The sequence below is a fragment of the Sciurus carolinensis genome, chromosome 12, assembly GCF_902686445.1.
Source record: "Sciurus carolinensis chromosome 12, mSciCar1.2, whole genome shotgun sequence".
NCBI classification, from domain to species: domain Eukaryota; kingdom Metazoa; phylum Chordata; class Mammalia; order Rodentia; family Sciuridae; genus Sciurus; species Sciurus carolinensis.
In genome coordinates this window covers 12,002,711-12,010,872 of record NC_062224.1, presented here as the reverse complement: position 1 = coordinate 12,010,872, position 8,162 = coordinate 12,002,711, and the positions used below count along the sequence as shown (strand labels likewise).

Genomic DNA, 8,162 nt, shown 5'->3' with positions numbered 1-8,162 from the left:
CCATGGGTTCTTCTAGGTGGCTTATGTTACTTCTGCAATTCCTATATATTCCCTGAGGGAAATGGCTCTCTTTCACTGGTTAAGTCAATGGTTGAATTGGACTCATCCCTAGCAATAATGGAGTTCAGTGATGACACAGGCTAAACAGTAATCTTTATCTACCTGGACACATGTGGAGCCAAGCGTATGTATGTATACAAAAGATTGTCATACTAGTTTCAATTCATGGTTAAATTGATGTTGGAAGATGCAGAGAACATACCAAAATTACTGACCATGAAACTTGGACTATCCAATGTCAAATTTACCACCAAAGAAACAGGCTAGGACAAAAAAGAAATAAACCTGTAGCAATGCAGACATAATAGATGAATAAACAGAAAACTTTCAGAAGATTACTTCCAAACATATATGTAGTCATCCTTTGGAGTTGCTATAATTCATGCATATTAAGTTTACATGATTTGATAATAGAAGTTTAGTTTAATCATCCATGGTAATGATGGTCATACTGATAGCTGAAATCAAATAGGTTTGATGATGCAATTACCTACCTTCAACCCCATTGGGAAATGAATAAGGTAGAGGTCAACACAGTCAAAATGAAAGTTTTACAGTGATCTTTCCAAAGAAGATTGGATGAGCTCTGGTTGCTGAAAAGTGCACCAAAGTTACAAGTTTAAAGAAAGTAAATTGGACTGGATTAACATATTACCTATATTTGAAAGATTTGTTTTACTTCATATTGAGACCTTTACTTTTGTATTCATTAGAAACCATTGATCACAGGAAAGACATTCTCTTCAGGTCTTGGGTTTCCAATGATCTGACCTACTCATATAAACTGAATTAGTTGCTGTTATCTCTTGAACTTTATAGGTGCTAAAGTCCACTCCAGGAGTACAGTGACTATCATTGAGCTCCACCTACTAATATTTGGAATCCACAGCCTGTCACTCTGCAGCCTTAGCAGATTCTGCTTCTCCTTTGCCAACGAGTTCAAATATAACTGGTATTCAAAGCTCTGATTGCTTGTCTAATGGTTAACCAATTCTACTTGCTGTCTAATATTTAACCAATATTATATAGGCATAGTGAGGTTAAAGCAATATTCCACAGGGAACGAGTTCACTTATTTCATATGGAATAAAATTTCAAGTCAATTATTACATAGTGATAAAAATGTGTTATTTTTTGTAATTTTTCTCCTTACAATATTATTATGTTATGAAGAGATTGAACCACTATTGACCATTTGTTAGCCTGAAAATCTCACATTCAAGTTTTTTTTTTAATTTTCTTTGTATTTCATACTGCTTTATTTATTTATTTATTTATTTATTTATTTATTTTGGTCATAATGAATCACCTTGATTATACATTATTAGAAAAGATGAACTATCATACACCATTTTCACAAACAAATATTTTTTTACAGGATTATGGAGGACTCTTTGGAGTCTCAGAAAAATAATCAAATGTTAAAATGAACAAAAGGTAACTTTTTAATTTTCTCATTGGTAATACGTTTTCCATGACTGAACAACCAATTCCCAAGAGGATTCAGGTCTGACCAGGGTGCAGTAAACACTGCATCACTGTGATATCTGCTCAGTGGAAGACAAATGAATATAGCCAGGGGCACTCAGTTTGTAGTATGTTACCAGAGGCTAAAGTTTATTATGCCTTTCACATGTCAGATAACTATCAGAAAATTGTCAATATGTAAGATGCAAAATTAAGACATTTTGTAGTATTATCTTATTTTAAATTATCCCTAAAATTTAAAAACTGAAAAAATCTTGTTATGAATTTGGAAAGAGTTGCGTAAAAATTGATACACTGATGGAATGCAATATATGAAATGATTAAGATTCAAGCATGAATGTTTATTAATAAAATTTATAACAAGAATTAAAGTTTTTAATTGGATTATAAAAGAATGGAATCAACAACATAATGGGTTCATAAATAATGCATGACAAAATAGGGAATTCTACAAACTGTAAGTAGTCATTCTTTCTGCATAGTGAGATGAGGGGTGATTCAGAACTTGCTTTTTAAATACCCCTCAACTTTTTTGTCACTTTTATAATTTGAAAAAGGGTTTACTTGCATAAATTGAAATGTTCACCATTTGCACAGATCCTATTTTCTTGTGGTTTAAATTTTGTTAAATAAAGCCCTTTCACAAGCACACATTATTTGATACAATGAACTGTCTTACCCCACAGACAAGCACACACAGAAAATGTAAAAGGATTGTTGGGCACATTTCAAATTTTGATCCTAAAAAAAAAGAATCAAAGGTTAAAATTGAAAACAAAAGAGCCTTTATAACTTTCTCATTGGCAATATATTTTCTGAGTGTTCTCTTTTTGCTTTGTAATGAAAATGTTTATTTCTGTTGAATGTGAAACCCTGACAAGTGTGAACTAAAAATGATGCTAACTCACACTGCTTAGTGAAGGATAAATAAACGACAGCTCTAGAAATGTATTTCAAAAGGTACTACTGAACTCTATGGTCTTTCTGAAACATGGGACTCACTGATTGCTGAATCGTCCATATGCTGTTCAGTCCTCTACAGTTAATGTTTCAATTTGCAATCTCAGAAAAGTGTTCACTTATAAAAGGTGAAAAGCTGGAAACTTGAAAATTAAATGGGATGGAATTTCCTGGCAGATAACCCAGCCAGCAAACTGTCTCTCAAACTGATTTTCCTTAGTGCTACAAACCTCACTGAGAGCCCAATGTCTTCACTCTTTGTCGATATAGTATGGAAATTCTGCCTGTTCCCTTCCGTGAAATACAAATTTGGATTATGGTATTTCTTGATTTTACCTGAGTTGCAATTCCTGGACATTGTCTCCATCTCTCTTCTCTATTTGTCAGCTCTGATCCTGGCCTCCAGGTGGTCTATGTGGACATGGTACCAAGCACACAAAACTCTCCCTGAATGTCCTGGACACAGGGAAGAAAACCTTTGCTCCACATCCACCACACCTCACTAGTCAACAACCTCACCCACCTTCCATGCTAATCTTAGCTTCTCTATAGAGTCTTGGGGTTTATTGAGAAATTAAACCCAATTTAAATAACAGTAATAGAGAGATGATCAGATTTCAACAGAAATAAAATCTTATATCCATACATACACATTCATAACATATAAGGAGTTTGTATTCATCCATAAATATCTCAGATTCTCAAATAATAAATTGTAAAAACAACTTCTGTGTCTAAAATATAGCCAACCAATCCTCCACTGAGGGAAATTTTACCATGTCCTGGAAAGAACCACTGTGCTATTATATCTGAGAGATAAGAGTAATTCCTATATTATATATATAAATTAGCACCCATAAATCCATGTAAGATGTAAGTCCACATCTTAATATAATTGTTATAAGCAATTATATTAAGAATACTAAACTTTGATAATATCTGGAAAATATTAGGAGAAGGATATACCATCTCAAAGTTTAGAGCAAACGACTTGGGTAGGCCCTCTGATCACCAATCCCTGTTTATATTGAGACACACACTTCCCATATTGTCTCTCTGTTGAGGTTGACCTGCTGTGCACATCCATGATGATTACTCCACCTCTTCAACAGGGGCTCCAATTGGGAAACAGATGGATCCTACTTTGGGATTTCAAGTCTAATTTGATATATGAAAAAAATATATTAAAAGAGTTTTGTCCCACTTTGCTGAAATGATAAGGACATTTGTCATGTGGTATATATACTGGACAAAAGTCAGATGATCAGCAGACTCTTGGCTTATTCTCCAAACTCTGGAAATTTTCTGTCAGAAACTTAAATACCCAACAACAAGAAAATATTAAATTTATAAAGGCTAAGCAAGAACCATTTTATGACATTATGCAGATGAATACCAAAAAACACTAAAATCTGTTTGTCTTGTTGCATAAAGTGCTGACCATCATAATATTAAAAATAAATGCTAGGTTCTGATGATTTCAGTTGTGAAGAAAAAGGAAATTCAACTCAACTTGGTTTAAAATTTGAGATAAATGATGCAGGTCACTAATTTGGGCAAACTAACACTTACTTTCCTAATAATTATATGAGAAATATTGTTATCATATACATATAATATGGGAAAATATAGTACTAGGTACTTTATTTGAGAACTTTCTGCTTTTGCATTAGAGCTAAATGGTGTCCTCTCAGGCTACAATCACCTACATTCCTTTACCTTACCACTTTTTCATATACTCCTTTCATTCTCTTAGTTTAAATTTCTGCCCATGATATGTGGATATAACCTGTAATTTTTCATATTTATAACTGATGCTTTCAGGTCTTGGTGTTTCCAACTCCTAAAAATATCTACTCATACCTAGACTATGTTTGAGGTAACTAAGATGAAATTTTAACTTTATTCCTACTAAGCATGTCTCTTCCTCTCTTGCTTCTACTATGTCTCCATTCATCAAAATTCTGATCCATCAGAGTTAAAGACATTAGGTCTCTCCTCTTTCCTCTGTCAATTTCCTATTAAAGCTGATTTACTCACATTGCATTAAATAATAGAGTAAGTGAAAGTTGGTCAGACTCCTCTCACTGTCTCTATATTTCTCCTGTAACAGATCTGCTGGGTGAGGCCTGTCATTTTCATCTATTGATCTGTCTTTGTACAAAATATAGAAGAACTCTGCCTCTAATGAGAACTTATAACTCTTCTATTTATAAGTACCTACTCTCTTAAAATAGGTATTAAGCCCAAAGACTCATACTCATTAGCTCTGAATTAAAACTTAAGGTATTACAAGGTTTTAAGTGTGTCAAGGAGGTCAAGGTCTAGACAAAACTGGAATCCTTGAATATCAGGAAATAATTAATTTTTTCAGTATGACTTCAATGACTGATATGGTTATCTCCCCAACATTCCTTTTCTCCAGATTATTTTATTGAGTCACTCATGTTAATTTCATTGGCATTATCATGTGGTCACCATGTAAAAGGGACTGTGTCCCAGTCCTTGTGGATGTCATATGAGAAGGATCCTGTGGGGGATTTCTCTACAAGTATACTTTTGTTCTCTAAAGGTTATTTTAACAGAGTTGACTCCTCATCTTTAACTGGGTACAGTGCTGCTGTGATGGGTGCTTTCCTCCCAGCCTGAAAATTATGTCAACAAAGCAGAAGAAAGAAGAGCAAGAAGCAGATGAGAGAAATTTTAGAATCACGTGGAAATAAACCTTTTATGGAAATAAACCTATCACCTTTAGTCAATATGATATTTTTATGAGACTTTTTGCCATGTGATATTCAAACAAAAGTAAGCCTGGAAGATAATAAGTTACTTCTTGAATCCCCTACCCTTACTGCATTTTGTCTACATCCAAGAGTATAAAGAATCTTTGAAAGTTCATGAATCCCCCTGGAATTATAAGCCCCTCTGGTTGACCACAGTAGGTGCAGAAGTTGCAGCAATGTTGGAAAGTCATTTATGAGATTCCACTCAGTAAATGAATCCTAGTAGACATAAATATTTCCAAACATATTGTAATTAAGGTGTTTCAGGTTTTCCTTAAAATAGTAATCCATGACTCCAGCTATGGCTTTGAAGAAAGTAGGTAAAAAGTTCCTTTTTCTCTGCATAATATAATTATCCAGAGAATATTTGTTGGAAGGAAGAAAGGCAGAGTAGAGGAGGGAAACAAGAGGAAAGAGGGAGGGCAAAATGGAAGGCCTGAAGAAGTAACTGGAAAAAGAAAATCTACTATATTATGCTATATCCATGCATGAATATAGTAGAGTAAATCAATATTTCAAATCACCCACATATATAAATGTACATTATGTCATTTGAATTGAAATAAAAATAATAGAAGTTAGTTCAGGAAAGTAGAACAAGAAGATCTGGGGAAGGGAGGAGGACAAAGAAGGGGGAAGTAATGAGGAATGAGCTTAATCAAATATAGTGTGCATGTATGAATTTGGCACCATGTATCTTTATTATTTATAATTATAATGCAGAAAAAAACAAAAACCAAAAAAAATTTCAAAGATACTTCCCAAGCAGCTGAGTTCAATTCTGCACTCTTCACCTTAGCAGGTCTGACTCCTCGTGCTGCTAACATGGCAGGTTATCATCTCAAATCCTTGACAATCATCTGAAAGGAAACTCTCATTCCCCAGGTCCAGGACCTCTGTTCCTTGAGCTGCAGATAGGGAGCCCTTGGACGACTGCTCATCCTTGCCCTCTGTGCTTCATCTTGCAGACCAAAAACCATGATCTAAGTGTAATCTCTTTGGGGTTACTCTATGGCCTTGAGAAAGGCTAACTAATGAATATCAACAGTTACTTCTTTAGAACCTGAAAACTCCTCCCTACTCCAACTCTTGAACTGTGTTAGGATCAACAAAACCCTGCCTAGAGGCTTGTAGCCTAATTAGTTTTTGTTCATAATGGTTCAATATGAAACAAAACATAAATATAACAGAGACAGTGAAGGTAAGAATCTTCAGGAATGCAATTTTATTTTGATTTAAAAAATTGTCGAATTTAGTGCCTTCTTTAGTGGACTAGTGATCCTTGCTGTAGCAGAATGGGAGTTGCTAAGAACCATGGATTAACAGAAGTGATGCATCCAATCATCAGCACCTTAGCATCTCACATGTCTCTGTCAAGGTGGCAGATACTAGTAGAAGTTATGAGAATTGCCAAGGTTCTGCTACTATCTCTTGACATTATGTTTTTATTTTGTCCTTCATTTATAGCTATATTAACAAAGATATCAGTAATGATAATACTATATCTGCCAATATTTAAGTACATGTAATTGTGAATTATCTAATCTCCTTTCACAAACCATCACCTTTATTTCAATTATACAAAAAGATGCTATAGCAAATCTCCTTTTATATATCATCACCTTTATTTGTATTGTGAATTAAAATTCCCACTGGCAGAGGGTAATATATTCCTTTTATCCTCACTTATACTATATGTCCAATGCCAGATTCTATAATGACAAAGTAAATAAAAATGAGTAAAGATTTTGCCTTTTCTATCAATTCATTCAACAAGGGTGTTTTTTCTGCACACTCTTCCCTTGCTTTTGAATCTCTCTTCTCAAAACAATTTTATCCTCTGCATTGAGATGCCAACATTTTCAATCTTCAAACCAAATATTCTCTCAACAGCATCAGTGGAAGCTTTTTGAGAGCCAAATGCACTGGCTGGGTTCTGATCAAACTGCACTGAAAAGGAGGAAAATACTTGAAAATAAACAAGCAAAGGCCACAGGTCTTCCAAAGTTACTTACAAATTGAAGGTAAAATATATATAATTTCTGTTCAGGTCATCTAGGTCTTTTATGTTTTCTGAGGTCAACTCAAAATTGAAAAAAACCTATTACACAAGTAGAGAGATTTTAGCATATTTAGTGTGCACATTGCCAATTCTAGAAATCTAGTGAAATCAAATAAATTTCTAAAAGTTATTAAAGACATAAAACAAAACATAGAAATACACAATAAATATCAGGTGAAAATTAAATATAAATCACTTTTGATATGAGATATATAGAAACTGCACTAACTACAGTCAAAATGATATCTCAAAAAGATGCTGCAGCAAAATAAAACTAATGTTATTCCAAGTTTACTGTGTTCATTCATTAAAAGACCCATAAAAAATCTAGGGCAAAATTTTGAAATATGTAAGGTAAATCAATATTTTTCAAGGATACAGGTTGATTTCTATATCCCATCAATAAAAATTTTAAACTCCAAAATGATTTTTGTTCAACATTTTTAGGACAAGAATTGTGAAACTACAAACTCAATCCTGTCAAAAAAACAAAGAACCTATCACAAAGATAATCATCTTTTCTAAATTTAAGACATTTTCAACATGGAAACAATTTTCATCAATTACTAACATACAGAAAATATGAATGATTAAATTCTTATAAATTTATTTTAAATGTTGAGAGTAAAATGTTCATCATTTAATAATTGATAAATTATACAAATAGCATTTTCTGCATTCTTTTTTAAACTTTACATTTGGAAATTATCAAAATAGAAAAGAATATTTTATTTAAAGATTATTCAAAATTATCACTCCTGTATGAATAGGTCTGACAAAATTAATACAAATTCCATAGATAAGATTAC

At 33.2% G+C, this 8,162-nt stretch overlaps 1 long non-coding RNA gene across 1 annotated transcript; it reads right to left on the bottom strand.

Moving 5' to 3' along the window:
• Positions 1–256: 256 nt before the first annotated feature.
• LOC124961143 (uncharacterized) lies at positions 257–3,808 on the bottom strand. The gene is made up of 4 exons (XR_007104243.1): positions 2,845–3,808; positions 2,228–2,289; positions 555–653; positions 257–323 (listed from the first exon to the last, which is right to left on the bottom strand). It is a non-coding gene; the product is annotated as an uncharacterized LOC124961143 (long non-coding RNA).
• Positions 3,809–8,162: the final 4,354 nt, after the last annotated feature.